This window comes from Anguilla rostrata, chromosome 6 (genome assembly GCF_018555375.3).
Source record: "Anguilla rostrata isolate EN2019 chromosome 6, ASM1855537v3, whole genome shotgun sequence".
Classification (NCBI taxonomy): Eukaryota; Metazoa; Chordata; class Actinopteri; order Anguilliformes; family Anguillidae; genus Anguilla; species Anguilla rostrata.
Genome location: NC_057938.1, coordinates 57,295,243 through 57,310,390, shown reverse-complemented (window position 1 = coordinate 57,310,390; position 15,148 = coordinate 57,295,243). Strand labels below are relative to the sequence as shown.

At 47.0% G+C, this 15,148-nt stretch overlaps 1 long non-coding RNA gene across 1 annotated transcript in view; it reads right to left on the bottom strand.

Moving 5' to 3' along the window:
• Nucleotides 1-2,777: 2,777 nt before the first annotated feature.
• Nucleotides 2,778-15,148, bottom strand: part of LOC135257775 (uncharacterized) — a 63,644-nt gene continuing 51,273 nt past the window's right edge. The window contains exon 3 of the long non-coding RNA XR_010330740.1: nt 2,778-3,793. This is a non-coding gene — a long non-coding RNA (uncharacterized LOC135257775). The remainder of the gene's footprint in view (nt 3,794-15,148) is intronic.

Genomic DNA, 15,148 nt, shown 5'->3' with positions numbered 1-15,148 from the left:
CGATTGTTACTGCATGTCAGTAATGAACTCGGCCCCTCAAGGAAGGATCTTATTTATTTATTTGAATAAAAACGGTTTTTAAGCATTCTGAAGACAACTGCATTTGAATCAGCAGTGTTCTGACAGCGACAAATCATTTTAATACTTCAGCGCAGATTTATTTCGGTTATAGATGCACCATCATACCTTTTCTCAAAATATTTTTGTATTCTGCCTTTTTTTTCCAGAAATAAATGACATATCAACCCACATATAAATATTAATATTTGCACTTAAGGGACCTATATAGAATTTCTGCAAACTCAATTTCTGGTTTAATTAAGTTTCTGTTCTCTCAGAAAATGTATGTCAACAGTATTTTAGCTGCTTTGCGATGATCAGCATCTGAAAGAAAATCTAACCGTGCGGAGGGCCTGTAGCGCACTGGACTGGCGGACGTTGAGCTTCATTTGCAGTATTTAAATAATCACCAAAAAAATGAATAACTGCAAAACATGTGAAAACAATTTTGCCCATAAAACTAATCCCCCCCAATGCCCCCGCCCCCCAGATCAACCCCTTACTATCACCCAAAGAAGGAGAAATAAAATTAACCAACCGACTTAAATTAAACTAAATAAACATGTCCTCTCGCAGCCCGCGTGTGGCACTGCGGGTTACCCGCCGATCTGATTAGGCTCCGCCTCCCAGCAGCGTTTCCCGCCCTTTCATGGAGGAGCGTCTCTGCTGCAGGGTCAGAAGCAGACTTACCTAACCCTAACCCTTACTGGTCTCTGACATGAACATGAATAACTCATTCATAGGTGCATCATTCTATAAGTGCTAATTATAACGCCCTTCTTTTTTAAATGGATTCTTAATTTAAAGCATGTTGTTATTATTGTCCTACACGCATGCAGGTTTTACACGCATGCAGGTCTCACACATGCAGGTCTAACTAAAGAGATGTGGGTGTAAAACCAGGATTGATTGCTTATTCACGCTCGTAAATCTTGCAACATTTCCATTAAATTACAACTGCATTACATTCATTACAAAATACCAAAAGAAATGAAAAAGTGATTCATTTTTAAATATTAAAAATACAAAGCAAACATACTTAACTGCTGTGAATGCAAGCAGAAGTATGTGTTATTAATATAAATCTGTTATTAACAGACACTTCAGCTGCATAATTCCCATTAGTATTCAAACATTATGTAATGGCATGTTTTAAATACCCCTTCATATTTTATTCAAGTGTTCGTATCAATTTTAATCCGATGTGAGATAACGTGGCATCAGGCAGGCGTCCAGGCAGCCCTGCGAGTGGGGGCTTCGCTGGGTAATCTCATATCTGAGGCTGATTGGGAGATTAATCAGGCATGAGGGCACAGCAACCCCCCCCCCCCTCAGGTCTCTGCTCAGGACCCAGGACAGGGTCTGGGGCTGATGCTCTACTCGAAACAGGCCCTGTTTCCACAGCTCTGCCCAGGTGAGCTCAGGCCAGGTGAGGGAGCAGCCAGGCCCACCTTCGCCTGCAGCAGCACACCTGCAGAGCCGTCATCAGTAACCCAACACCGGCCCACTGACAGGCGAAGAATTCACCTTTTTAACGCCGTCAGAGCGACAGGTCCTTCAGCACTCCACCCCTCTGGACCTGAACTCAGCCATGATCTCAGCGTTTATGAAAAATAATCAGAAAATTACAAAAATCTGAGACGTCATCTATTGTGCCCAAAATATTAATGGATATGAACCCGTTTAAACTTGTGTCCATAATCCATAATGACTTAATTCTCTATCGAATAAAAATGTGCACGCTACAAATGGCAGCACAGCCAATCATAAACTGGCCAATCAACAATAAAATCCCAAAATCGGGAGGAAAAAAAAAAAACTCCTTCAGCTTCCCCCAGCATTGGACAGGGAGGTGCAGACAGAGAGAAAGAGAGAGATGACAAAGAGGGAGGGAAGAGGGAAGAGATGGAGCCTCAAAGCTTTTAAATAGAGGAGGCTTGCATGGGACAGACATGCTGGAAACCGTGTCAGTAAGGGCTGGGGGGGGGGGGGCTGGGGGGGGCACATTACACCCGACACTCCCACAATTTTTAATATTAATCTAGAACCCCCCCCATCCCTCTTTCATTTAGAGGACAACGAGACAGCCTCAGGAGGAGGTGATGGGGGGCCTTTGTGTAAGATTCGATGATGGGGGGACACTTCTTCTGAGCCTATGACAGCATAACTCTCCCCACAGGAACATCGCCCCCCCCCCACCCCAAGCCCTCCAGGACGAGGGGCGGGACTGCCCGTCAGGCCCCCTCCAATGAAAGGAGCCCATCAGCAGAGTGACAGGCACAGTCCCGCTAAAGCGCTAGGGCGTGTTCGCAGGTACAAGGCTGAGCTGAGCACTGGGGAGGCTAACGTGCTAACGTCTCAATGAACGCCGCGAGGGCTAACGTGCTAACGTTCCGCTGAACGCCTCACCACATGAAACCGGTTTTATCTCACTCACAGATAGCGCCTCCACACAGCTGCTCTTCTCTCCTCATTTCTTATCCTTATTTCACACCTTTTTGGGTTGCAAATGCACAGAAATAACCTCCCGGAGGCATCTGCACAATACCAATTCAGTGTGTGTGTGCCTGAGAGAGAGATAAAGAGAAAGAATACTCAACATTCTTGCGGTTCTTGCTCCTACACGTTTTTTTTAATCATAGCAGAAATTATGGGTACATAACGATCACATCTTGATGCCTAAAATATTACACGGAAAAATGACTGAATTCAAGACATTGATTTTATTTCATTTTTAATTCGCGAATATTTTGTCACGTATTTATGATAATCTGGGAGGTGAAAATAAAACACTCTACTCTTCATAGCGTTGGTTAATTACCCCCTCGTTAGCCATTTAAAATTTGTCTCATTAAGAGCGATTAACTGCTTGGTACAATTCACAGGTTGGAATGAGCGTTGGAATGAAAACCAGCATCACAGTGGGTCCTCTGTCCCGAGTCTGGGAGTGTTTAAACTGGGACTGTTTTCTACGGTCTGCCTCTTAGGACAAAATAAACAGCCCGTCTCCCAAACTGTCACCTTCCAGATGAATTCTCAATAAAACGGGAGAGCAGGAGCGGTATTTGTAGAACGGGAGCGAGTTTAATAATGTGTTTAAGTGTCAGCGCGCTCTCAACCTGCCCAAAACTCCTTAGCCCCCCCCCCCCCCCCACTATTCCTCCTTTCAAACGCCACCCCTCACCCCTCAAAGTCCACCCCCCCCCCCCCCCCAAATGCGCCCCCTGTCTTCTGGAGCCAGCGCTCCCTTCTAAAGCCCAATGTGTCAGCTCCGGCATGTTGACCCATCGGAACGGCTAATTGTTACTAATTAAATTATTTATTATTCATGGCTTTTATTTCATATTAGCATAGCGGCGGCGTGTCAGGGCGCTAGCCGCGCCGCGCGCAGTTTATGAATCATCACAAAATAGATTCCTTAATAAATTAATGAGGGGGCTCTGGGGTTTCATTAAAAGGTGGCTGGAGGGGGTGGCAGCCGGTTTCCAGGGAGACCACAGGTGGGTTGCTCTTTTTTTTATTTTTTTAAACTAGTTTAGGCCAGATGATTTTTCACCCGGTGTTTGCTTCTCTTTCCTGGGGCGGAAAGGGGGGAGATTTTAATGAAACCCCCTGTTGTCCTCCATATGACTTTGATCTGTCCCACTCAGCCTCACAGGAGCCTGGCCCACCAATCGCTGGGTCCAACCGCAGAAAACTGCTGTGTCTGGAAGAAAGGAACGAGATAGAGAAGCTGAAAAAGAGAGAGAGAGAGCAAGAGAGAGAGAGAAAGAGATGAGAGCGAGAGATAGAAAGAGATGAGAAATGTGTTTCTATAAACAATATAAAAAGAGAGAGAGATGATGATGATGGTGATGATGGTAGAGCGGAGAAACACGCGATGTTTTGTCGGGGCTCCCGTAAGGCTAACTATCCTACACTTTACCGCGTGTTAAACAGAAAGAATTCGCTGTAAATTTCAGCTCTGAAACAGCCTCAGGGACACAGTACAGTAAGAAACTATTTTAAACATTTCAGAATCAACCATTTGGTAATAAGTCCCTTTAAAAAAAACGAATAGTGCACATTACAGTGCCTTGCTAGAACATGGTTTACATTGTACTTTACTTTAGTAATGCTTTATTTTACCAGAAAACCCCCATTGGGACTGATGTGTCTTTTTCAAGAGAGGCCTCACATTATAACAGTTATAACAGCAGCATCACAAACACAACGCGCACACACAGGTGAATAAGAGAGGCTTCGCAGGATTAAAAACAGGCCCACTCCACAGGTATAGTATTAGGGTTTAAACAGGGTCAGATTGAGCTGACTCTGAACACTCTTCTGGTTTCTGGGTGCAGCGTAATGAAAGCGTAATGTTGTGGATGATGGGGAAGGACCGCGCGTGTCCAGTATCCCCATCATCCACAACAACAAAAACCAACCGGGCAGCACCAGCTCCCCCCCCCAGTACCCTTTATTTACAGGAGCCTCAGTTACACAGGCCACTGTGCTGCGGTGACTCAGCAGCACGGTGTCATTAACAGCTGGGGCAGTGTGTCTACAGCCCTGACACATCAGCGGCTAATTCATGAGGGGTAGGGCAGGGGGTGATAAATGAGGTTTGATTGGGGGGGGGGGTTTGTTTTGGGAAGAGAATCATTTTTTAAGTGCAGACGGCACGCTTTGTGGGCTGAACACGCTTGACTCTGAGGAAGATGTAAAAGGTGTTGAAATGGCAGCTTCATCTGACCCTACTCTGCTTCTTAAAGGTGTTAAATATCTGTGGAGCTCTGTGTGTTCCAGCTCTCCTCCTCCTCCGGGTTAAGGGGTTATTTTTATACAGAATTGTCCTGGCTGCCGACCTGTTCCTCTTCACAGCAGCTGGGCTAACGCATCAGAGCTCACAGGGGACGAGCGCTTAGGGGCGGGGTCGAGAGTGAGTCGCAGGGTAGGGGCGGGGTCGAGAGTGAGTCGCAGGGTAGGGGCGGGGTCGAGAGTGAGTCGCAGGGTAGGGGCGGGGTCGAGAGTGAGTCGCAGGGTGGGAGGTGGTCGAGGAGTGGGAGTCGCAGGGTATGATACGTCGCATGGTTGGCGACGGCATGAGGCGATGAGTCCTGAATGCGTCGAGTGTTCGCAGGTGCCGCCCATCCCATGGAGGCTGTCGAGTTGAGAAGTGGGGAAATTTGTAACAGCCACAGCGCCGTGCTGAGGCCACAGCAGCAGGCTGGCTCACAGCCAGACGCGCCCTACACGCTTTTCCCAAGCCCCGGGTTCGACAGGGAGGCACTGTCAGATACATTACAATGCACGAAGGACGTCTGTGTTAGACAAATAAAACAATACACAATTAATAATAACGAAAAGGCTAATAAATTAAACATGGTGCGTTAGCGCGTTAGCACGTTAGCACACAGGGTATGGCTGCTGGAGTCGAGGCCCGATTGGACAGTCGGATCTTCAACAGAATCCAGGGGAAAAAGTATAAAGACCAAACGCTCCAGCTGCAATTAATTATTTCTCCAAAGATTTTTCCATTTGTTATGTAAATGGGGGCGAAATGTAATGTAGCCCCCCCCCCCACCCCCAGTGGCGGGTCTCGAGACGTTTCCGCGGAAACATTAAAGGCGAAGTGGAGGGAATTAATTTTCCTGCAGCGGGGAAGTGGGGGCCGATCTGACCTTTCAGAGGCTCGTTCATTTCCGTCTGGAGTGGCGGCTCGTCCGTTACTGAAAGCTCGATGTTTAACTACCCCCAGGAAAGCAAATTAGATAGAGGGCCTTTGACTCTAAATGAATCTCTTTACCTCTTATTCCCAAAGCAATAAGCTGGAATACAAACTATGAAACCCCAACAAACTCACAAACTGAGGATCTCCAACTTCCATGAGCGTCAGGACTGCTTAAATACAGCAGAGCTCCTCAGCACAACAGGTCAGCCCTTCCCCACGCTTCACACAAACCCCATTTATTTACCTTTCCATTCTGGAGAATAAAGTGCATGGGACAGTCATTACAGTTTAAAGTTAGTCTTATATTCTGAAGTGCTAAAACTAACATTTATATGCGATTTTTAAGGGTGTTAGTTGTGTTTAGGTGTCTAACGTTACAAAAATGTGTTTCTGCTTTGTGAAGCAATGAAAACAGGTTGTTTGAATCAGAATCTCTGAATGTGTTTTTCTCTCGCTGCTGAAGAGCAGAATGCACACGAGCTCCAAGACGGGGGGGGGGGGGGAAAGGGACATGGTTTCACAAACATATTACATTTCTGATTAAATCTATTGTTCTTTTCATTTGTAAACAAATCACTTCAAAGCATTTTTTTTGCATTTCTGTTTTTAATTAGAGCACTTCTTGAGCCAGTACTTCAGCAAAATGCAAAACACAGAAAAGAATAAAGAACTAAAGAAAGAAATCCAATAATTTTTGTGAAAAATGTATTCAGCAGCAGAAAGCCTGCATTAGTGACTGCTGTGTGAATCCAAGTCTGCGCACAGTGGAAGGAGCTCTTTGTTCTGTGGGCTCCAGGTTTTGATGGGCCCAAAGGCCGCAGTTTTCATCTCTGCCCCCTGGGGGCAGCGCACAGCGTTGGGATAATACATTTATTTCAATAGATATTTAAGAACAAAGCTCTTTAACTGCCACTCAGGGAAAAAGAAAAGCATTCTGTGCTGTGACAATTACCTGGAAACATTACATACACTCAGATGTCAGAAGGGCCATTTCTGTCTGAATCCAAACATTCCTTTCTTTTATTTTTCCTCTCAGAAACCGTGAATAATTACCAGTGATTTAATCCTTTAAATGTGTGCATTTTTATTGGACAGGCTAATGATGAAGCATGAATCAACAGAGAAATACCCTTGGAGACATGAGGAGAAAAGAAAAAGAGGTTCATACCTGAGCCATGCAAAGCCAGCTCACTGAAACAGCAGGCCCCCATACTGAAACAGCAGGCCTCTCTGACTAAAAGAGCAGGCCCCTCTGACTGAAACAGCAGGCCCCTCTGACTGAAACAGCAGACCCCTCTGACTGAAACAGCAGGCCCCTCATACTGAAACAGCAGGCCCCTCATACTGAAACAGCAGGCCTCTCTGACTGAAACAGCAGGCCCCTCTGACTGAAACAGCAGGCCCCTCTGACTGAAACAGCAGGCCCCTCTGACTGAAACAGCAGGCCTCTCTGACTGAAACAGCAGGCCCCTCATACTGAAACAGCAGGCCTCTCTGACTGAAACAGCAGGCCTCTCTGACTGAAACAGCAGGCCCCTCTGACTGAAACAGCAGGCCTCTCTACTGAAGCGGGCCTCGACGAAACAGCAGGCCTCTCTGACTGAAACAGCGGCCCCTCTGACTGAAACAGCAGGCCCTCGAACAGAGCCTTTGTGAAACAGCAGGCCTCTCTGACTGAAACAGCAGGCCCTCATACTGAAACAGCAGGCCCTCTGACTGAAACAGCAGGCCTCTTGATGAAACAGCAACCCTTGCAGCCGTTTTAACTAGCCATCACTGAAACAGCAGGCCCCTCTGACTGAAACAGCAGGCCTCTTTGACTGAAACAGCAAGCCCCTCTGACTGAAACAGCAGGCCCCTCATACTGAAACAGCAGGCCCCTCTGACTGAAACAGCAGGCCTCTTTGACTGAAACAGCAGGCCCCTCATACTGAAACAGCAGGCCTCTCTGACTGACGAGCCTCAACTGAACAGCAGCCCCTCGAAAGCTGTAACTAGCCAGCTCTGAACAGCAGGCCTCTCTGACTGAAACAGCAGGTCTCTCTGACTGAAACAGCAGGCCCCTCATACTGAAACAGCAGGCCTCTCTGACTTAAACGTGCAGACGTTAAACCCGCTCCAGTATGCAGCAGGATTCCTCTGCTGCAAAGTTTCACATAAATTCATAATTTGTCTTCAAGCCCTTGTAATGGAAACCATGAAAAATAACAGCTGTTATTTAAAACAATTAACAAGTACATTTACCCAACACATTTACCAAACGTTAACAGTGCACTTACTGCACATATACTGAATGCATTTACCGAAAATATTTAATACACGTTCATGTTTACATTTACCTTCACCCACTCCTGTGTTCTGTGGGTTTGGCTTCTGGCACACACAGTTCCACGAGCTACACAGAGAAGCCCGAGTGGATGAATTATGAATGTTTACAAGCGCTTGTATGTAAATCAGCGGGCAGACATCATGCCGACCTCATCGCTATGGAAGCGCATATGGTGGGAGAATGAAAAATGAATGAGGCTCGTGTAGACTCAACAGCTTGTGTGAGGGTGAAGCCAGTTCTGACTAAAAAATTAATGTCTCTCTTTCTCTCTCGTTCTTTCGCTTTCTCTCCCTCTCACGCTTTTCTTTTGTCACACAAGTCCCTTTCAGGCACTTTCAACACAATGCCACACTTTACCCCCAACACACGCCAACACACGCACACACAACACTTTGCCAAACTTTAGAGCTTCATTTCCTCATGTCACCCCCAAAACACATGCCTGCACACACACAGACACACACATTATACCATATTCATATACTCTTATTTCTAAAAGCTGGTCGGGCCAGCCTTGGCTGATGACTCAGGCCCCACAGCTGGATGAAGCTTTCATAGATAAACCTGGGTGAACCCGGCAGGAACCGCAGCGATCAGGTTTTCCATCCCCCAGAATTCCCGTCCCACCAGTGTTCCCGATTCCCCGGCGTTCCCGTTCCCCACCCCTAGCATTCCTGATCCCCCAGGTCCACTACTCTGCATCTGTTCCCCTACAAACATGACTCAGACAGTGTTTCTGCCTGACAGATAGACACGGAGGTAAATCCAGGATGGGAAAAGGTTTGCTGCAGAGCAGTCACATGACCGTGGGAAACTCAAAGGTCTGATTCTGCATTTTGATGACCGAGATGGCAGAACAGCAGGACTGTGTTTCCTGTGCACCCTACTGGGTGTTAAGACCTCTGCAGCCCCACTCACATTAAACAAAGATCATTCATTCTGCAACGAGATGACATGATATTCTGTGCTCTCGGACAATGAGAATGGACCCCCACTCCCCTAACCTGGCTAACGCTGTCACTAAGAGACCGTCAGGGATGCATTCTATCCCAGCATGCCTCGCTGCGCCTCGCGGCAGACGACGCCGCTGGCGCATCACGCCGATTCGCAGGCTTCGGCAGCGTGGGGATGACTTATTTAACAGACCCCCGTGGAGGCCCGCTGGAGGGGGGGCCCAACGCCCCCCCAACACAGAAATACAGCCGCACCCTCCCAGAGCCCAAACGCAATTCCCCAACTATGAGCTGTACCTGAAGCAGAGCAAACCTGAGAGTTACAGCAGAGCGCCCGGCTCTTTGGGTAAAACGGCTGTAACTCTGGCTGTTTAAGGTAAGAGAGCGCCCCTGGGTCCTTTCTCTGGGGTTCACAGGGAAGGAGAGAAAACAGTCTCCACTGCACACGTCACACAAGCATATTAACTGTTATTCCTAATTGTTAATATACCGAGAATGAGAAGAAAAATTAAATTAAACAAGAAAAAAATGTTTTTTTTTTTGAACAGTCTAATTACGGAGCGCCACCTGTGGTCACAGGATGCTATTGCAGGGAAACCGCCGCGGAGCTGCAGCTGCCAGGGTGATGTATGGGCTGTGCGCGGGGCAGATGAGTCATTAATTAGCTCCGTCCCAAAACAGTGCCGGGGGAACGCTTCTGTAGGGGTGATGGAGAACGGGCCGGGCGCCATCCGTCTTCATACCGCGGAAATGAAGACGCAATTGATCTGACAAAAGCTGCGAGGTGTGGGGGGGTGGGGGCCGAGTCATTTAAATGTGTCACAGAAATCAAACCAAAATTAATTCACCCAAAACCGATAATGCAATTCGCCCAAAACCGATAAAGTATGGTCTCTCAAATTCACCCAAAATCCGATAATGCATGTTCCCTTAAATCGCCCAAAACGGAATGTCGAACAACCGCACCAAAGATGTGCGTAGGTGCTAGCTTTTATTATAAAGAGTGAAGTTTGTTTTTAAAGGGAGAATATGGGATTTTAATGAGCAGGATGGGAGGGAGGGACTAGGCAGGGTTACAGTTAGGGGTTAGGGGTTAGTGGTTAGGTGTAAGGATAAGGCAGGATTAGGGGTTTGACCTGGCTGGTCAGACCTTGTCAGTAATGTTTACACGCATGCATACACACACACACCTACACCCACGTCCACGTATACACACACACGCATGCACCACTCTTAACCAGAGAGACCTCCATGACTGATGGTTTACTAAGAGTCCCTGCCCCTGCGGAATCATGGGTAACCGTTGGGTAACAGGCTGAAACCACAACAAAATCAACCAATCAGTGTGAGCGTGTGTGCATGTGTCTGTGGGCGTGCATGAATCTGTGTGTGTCTGTGTGTGAGCGAGCGTGTGTGCACGTGCATGTGTGTGTGTGTGTGGGCGTGGGTGTGTTCCCTTATGGAGAGCAGGTTTCCTGTTTGTACGTGTACCTGTTTGTATGTGTACTGTCTCATACTGTATTTACAGTCTCACACACAGACCTTCAGATGCCAGCAGTACCACAGCAAGTGCATCCCCGCCTGGGACCCAGAAGGGCTCAATAAGCAGAGAGACGGGTTGAGATGTTTACCTGCCCTCGCCACACATCTGCCAGAGTTATTACCAGCTTCATCTCAATAACACCCGCCGAGCTCAGATATTATTTCTGGGGGCCAGAACAGAACATGTCTGCTTGAGCTGCTGGGTTATTACAGGATATACGTGGGGCAGCACGAGCTGCTGGGTTATTACAGGATATACGTGGGGCAGCACGGGCTGCTGGGTTATCACAGGATATACGTGGGGCAGCACGAGCTGCTGGGTTATCACAGGACATACGTGGGGCAGCACGGGCTGCTGGGTTATTACAGGACATACGTGGGGCAGCACGGGCTCCTGGGTTATTACAGGATATACGTGGGGCAGCACGAGCTGCTGGGTTATTACAGGATATACGTGGGGCAGCACGAGCTGCTGGGTTATTACAGGATATACGTGGGGCAGCACGAGCTGCTGGGTTATTACAGGATATACGTGGGGCAGCACGAGCTGCTGGGTTATCACAGGATATACGTAGGGCAGCACGAGCTCCGCATAGCTCGCAGGCTACACCGCAATACTATGAGTATCACAGGCGGAAAACGTCAAATGAATACACATTTCCTTCAGAAAATGTTTTTCACAAGAGATGAGTGAATGCTGTATTTATACATAATCATGTATTTTTTTTAATGCAAGTCACTGACAAATCTAAACTGTATACATGCACACTCACTCTCATATTCAAATTCTCTCTACTCGGTTATTTTATATTTGAGAAACTACTAAAATAAAATGTAAATTCTCTAAAATACTCTAATTCTCTTAAAATAAAATAACATCAACAATACATTTATAAATCCCACTCAATGCTTTTTTTGCAGTTTGAGAGGTTAAGGTGAATAAGGAAACATCAGGTAGAGACCAAAAACTCAACCCACGGACTGCCAGTAAAACACCTGCATGGTCAGCGAAAAGCAAAAACATTTGTTCGTACTGAGTATTGAAAAAAACAAATCAATCATTTTTCTAGTTTTCTTTTTAGTCTTGGTTAAGATGGTTAACACGTTCCTTTCAGTCGTTTCCATCAGTGTGAAAACAGTGTGGCATGCGGGCGCTCAGTCTATAAACAGCCTGAAGAGGAGGAGCCTCCCCAGAGCCTGACACAATATAGAGTGGGGGGGGGGGGGGCAGGGAGGAAGAGGAAAACAGGATATGAGAGAGTGAGGTAGAGTGGGGAGAGAGGAAGAGAGAGAGAGAGAGAGAGAGAGAGAGAGAGAGAGATTACTAGCCGTTGATCCTGTGCTGGCCTTAGCTGTGATGTATGTGGGTGTGGGGCGGAGCAGTGTTAGCGTTAGCGTTAGCGTAGCCCTGTCATAATTCCTGCCTGTTGAGCGGGACTCTGCTCCAGGCACCTGCCTGTCAGTAAAAGTGACACGAGCCGGGGGCTCTGGAGCGCCAGACGCTGACCCCCCCCCCCCCCCCGCCAAAGGGGACTGCTGTTAGCGCAGCGCCATCGCCTGATTAGCATATTCAGGCAGATATAAGTCATCTCCACACTCCATTTCAGGTGACGCTAATCTGTCACTGACTGTGAGAACAGATCCCGCCTTTTTACAGAGCCTCAGTACAGCTTTACCTGCTAGAGACACATAAACCTGCCTGAGTACAGCACGTTTACAGGATTACCCAGTACAGCACGTTTACAGGATCACTGAGTACAGCACGTTTACAGGATCACTGAGTACAGCAGGTTTACAGGATCACTGAGTACCGCAGGTTATAGGATCACTGAGTACAGCACGCTTACAGGATCACTGAGTACCGCAGGTTTACAGGATCACTGAGTACCGCAGGTTTACAGGATCACTGAGTACCGCAGGTTATAGGATCACTGAGTACAGCACGTTTACAGGATCACTGAGTACAGCAGGTTTACAGGATCACTGAGTACAGCACGTTTACAGGATCCCTGAGTACCGCACGTTTACAGGATCACTGAGTACAGCAGGTTTACAGGATCACTGAGTACAGCACGTTTACAGGATCCCTGAGTACTGCAGGTTTACAGGATCACTGAGTACCGCAGGTTATAGGATCACTGAGTACAGCACGTTTACAGGATCCCTGAGTACTGCAGGTTTACAGGATCCCTGAGTACCGCAGGTTTACAGGATCAGAGTACAGCAGGTTTACAGGATCCCTGAGTATCGCAGGTTTACAGGCACACTGAGTACAGCAGGTTTACAGGATCACTGAGTACAGCAGGTTTATAGGATCACTGAGTACTGCAGGTTTACAGGATCACTGAGTACAGCAGGTTTACAGGATCACTGAGTACAGCAGGTTTACAGGATCACTGAGTACAGCAGGTTTACAGGATCACTGAGTACAGCAGGTTTACAGGATCCCTGAGTACCGCAGGTTTACAGGATCACTGAGTACAGCAGGTTTACAGAACAGCCTGCTTTTCCCGCTCAGAAAAGTCTTTTCCTCACAGATCATATTTTTCCAGATGAATTATTAACCACTTTATTTTTAAGAGAAGCTCTGTAAATTCTGTATAAAAAGCATGACCAACCTAATTAGGCAGCCTTCCTTAACACAGGAGGAGAGCTTCCACTATTGTGCACTGACAGAGTGCAGAGTATAATATATTAGTGTAGGTAGTACATTACGTTATGCGCTACTCTACCCACTACAGTATATTAGTGCAGGTAGTGCGTTACATTATGGACTAAAGTAGTCACTACAGTATATTAGCACGTCCTAGTGTATATTATATAGGTGCACTTCGTTCTGAGCATCAAACTTCAGTCAGCGTTCCAGTGTTCCACTGGAGTATTACACAACCATACCCAGTGACAGATTAATGGTGTTTCAGCATCAAAAATAACAAAAAACTTAGAAAATGAATGAGCTGTTTACTTGGCTGTTTGATTGACAGTTCACTAAAGCAATCGAGGGTCAGAATCGTCCTCTCCTGGAGGCGGGGTCTGCAGAGGGAAGCGTGTGTGGCTGCAGACGCTGTAAATGAGCTGCATAAAGGGTTATTAATAATGGGTTATTAATGCCATGCTTATTGCAGTGCCACACAAGACTTTTGCATCATATCATACATTCTGCATGATGCGTTTAAGCTTCAGCAGCTGAAACATATTTATTAATTTTATGAAAAGATGATGATAGTCCTTGCAATGTAATGGTACAGTTTGAAAATGACTGTGATAAGTTTTACACATAATTGAACTTCACTGTTTGGTTACAGACTACTACCGAAACAAAAACAAATATTTTTTTCTCAATGTTCCAGAAAATGCTTAACATCCGCGGTAAAACTAGATGATAATGGAAAACTCAAAAGCTGGAATGTGTGTGATTTAAAGTCTGCAGTCTTTTGCAGCCGAACACTTCATGCCAAGAGGGAAGTTACTGTGGTTTCACAGTCAGGAAGCTGAGTAGTTCACACAGGTATTTTGGTGCAGGGCTAGAACTGGAACCTGGACCCACACAAGCTCCTTTTTACATAAGATGGGGAGAGGTCATTCATCTACTGCAGGAAAAACATGGTAGGTGTTTGTGTTTTTACCTCACCAATCAATAACCCAAAACTGCTCCACCCACATAAACATTTCGGAAACTTCTGCAGGAAGACACATGCCTGTTTGGTTTGAGGTTGACATTTCTACAACTGACACTCCACTAGCATCTGTCTGCAAAGCAGAGCTTAAATATATGCAGTAGCCTGAACATACACAACCATGTCATAGATACAGGGCCACACTGTGTGTGTGCATGAGTGTGTGTGTCTGCACGCTTTGTGTGTGTGTGTGTGTCTGCGCGCTTTGTGTGTGTGTGTGTGTGGGGCGTTTGTGTAAATGAGTTTTCTGTGCAAGTCAATGATTATCTTCAGACTGGGAGGATTTCCAGAAAGCCATAAGTCACCCTATTTTACTGCTGTTCCCAGAACTGCCCCCCCCCCCACACTCACACACACACACACACACCCAGCTACACACCCACACAAAGCGCGCGTGCACACACACACACACACACACACACACTCTGGAAAGACAGTCTGCTCTGAAATCTCTGGCTGATTCAGGGGCGTGGACTCTGCCCAAGACGGAGATTTCACTGCCTTCTGTCAGCTGCACTCTGCAGGGGCCAAAACATTCCTTATGAATGAATCCACCAGCCTGCCTCGCACACGCACACTCACACACACACTCCATACACACACATGCGCACACACACACACACTCACACTCACACACTCTCCATACACGCACACTCACACACACACACACACGTAGACGCACGCACGCACGCACACACACGTAGACGCACGCGCACACACACACACACACACACACACACGTAGGCGCCACAACACACACACACACACACACACACACACGTAGACGTGCGCACACACACACACACACACACACACAGCGACAGAAGCGTACCTGCTGCGGAAACCGTGATCCCACACACACACACACACACAC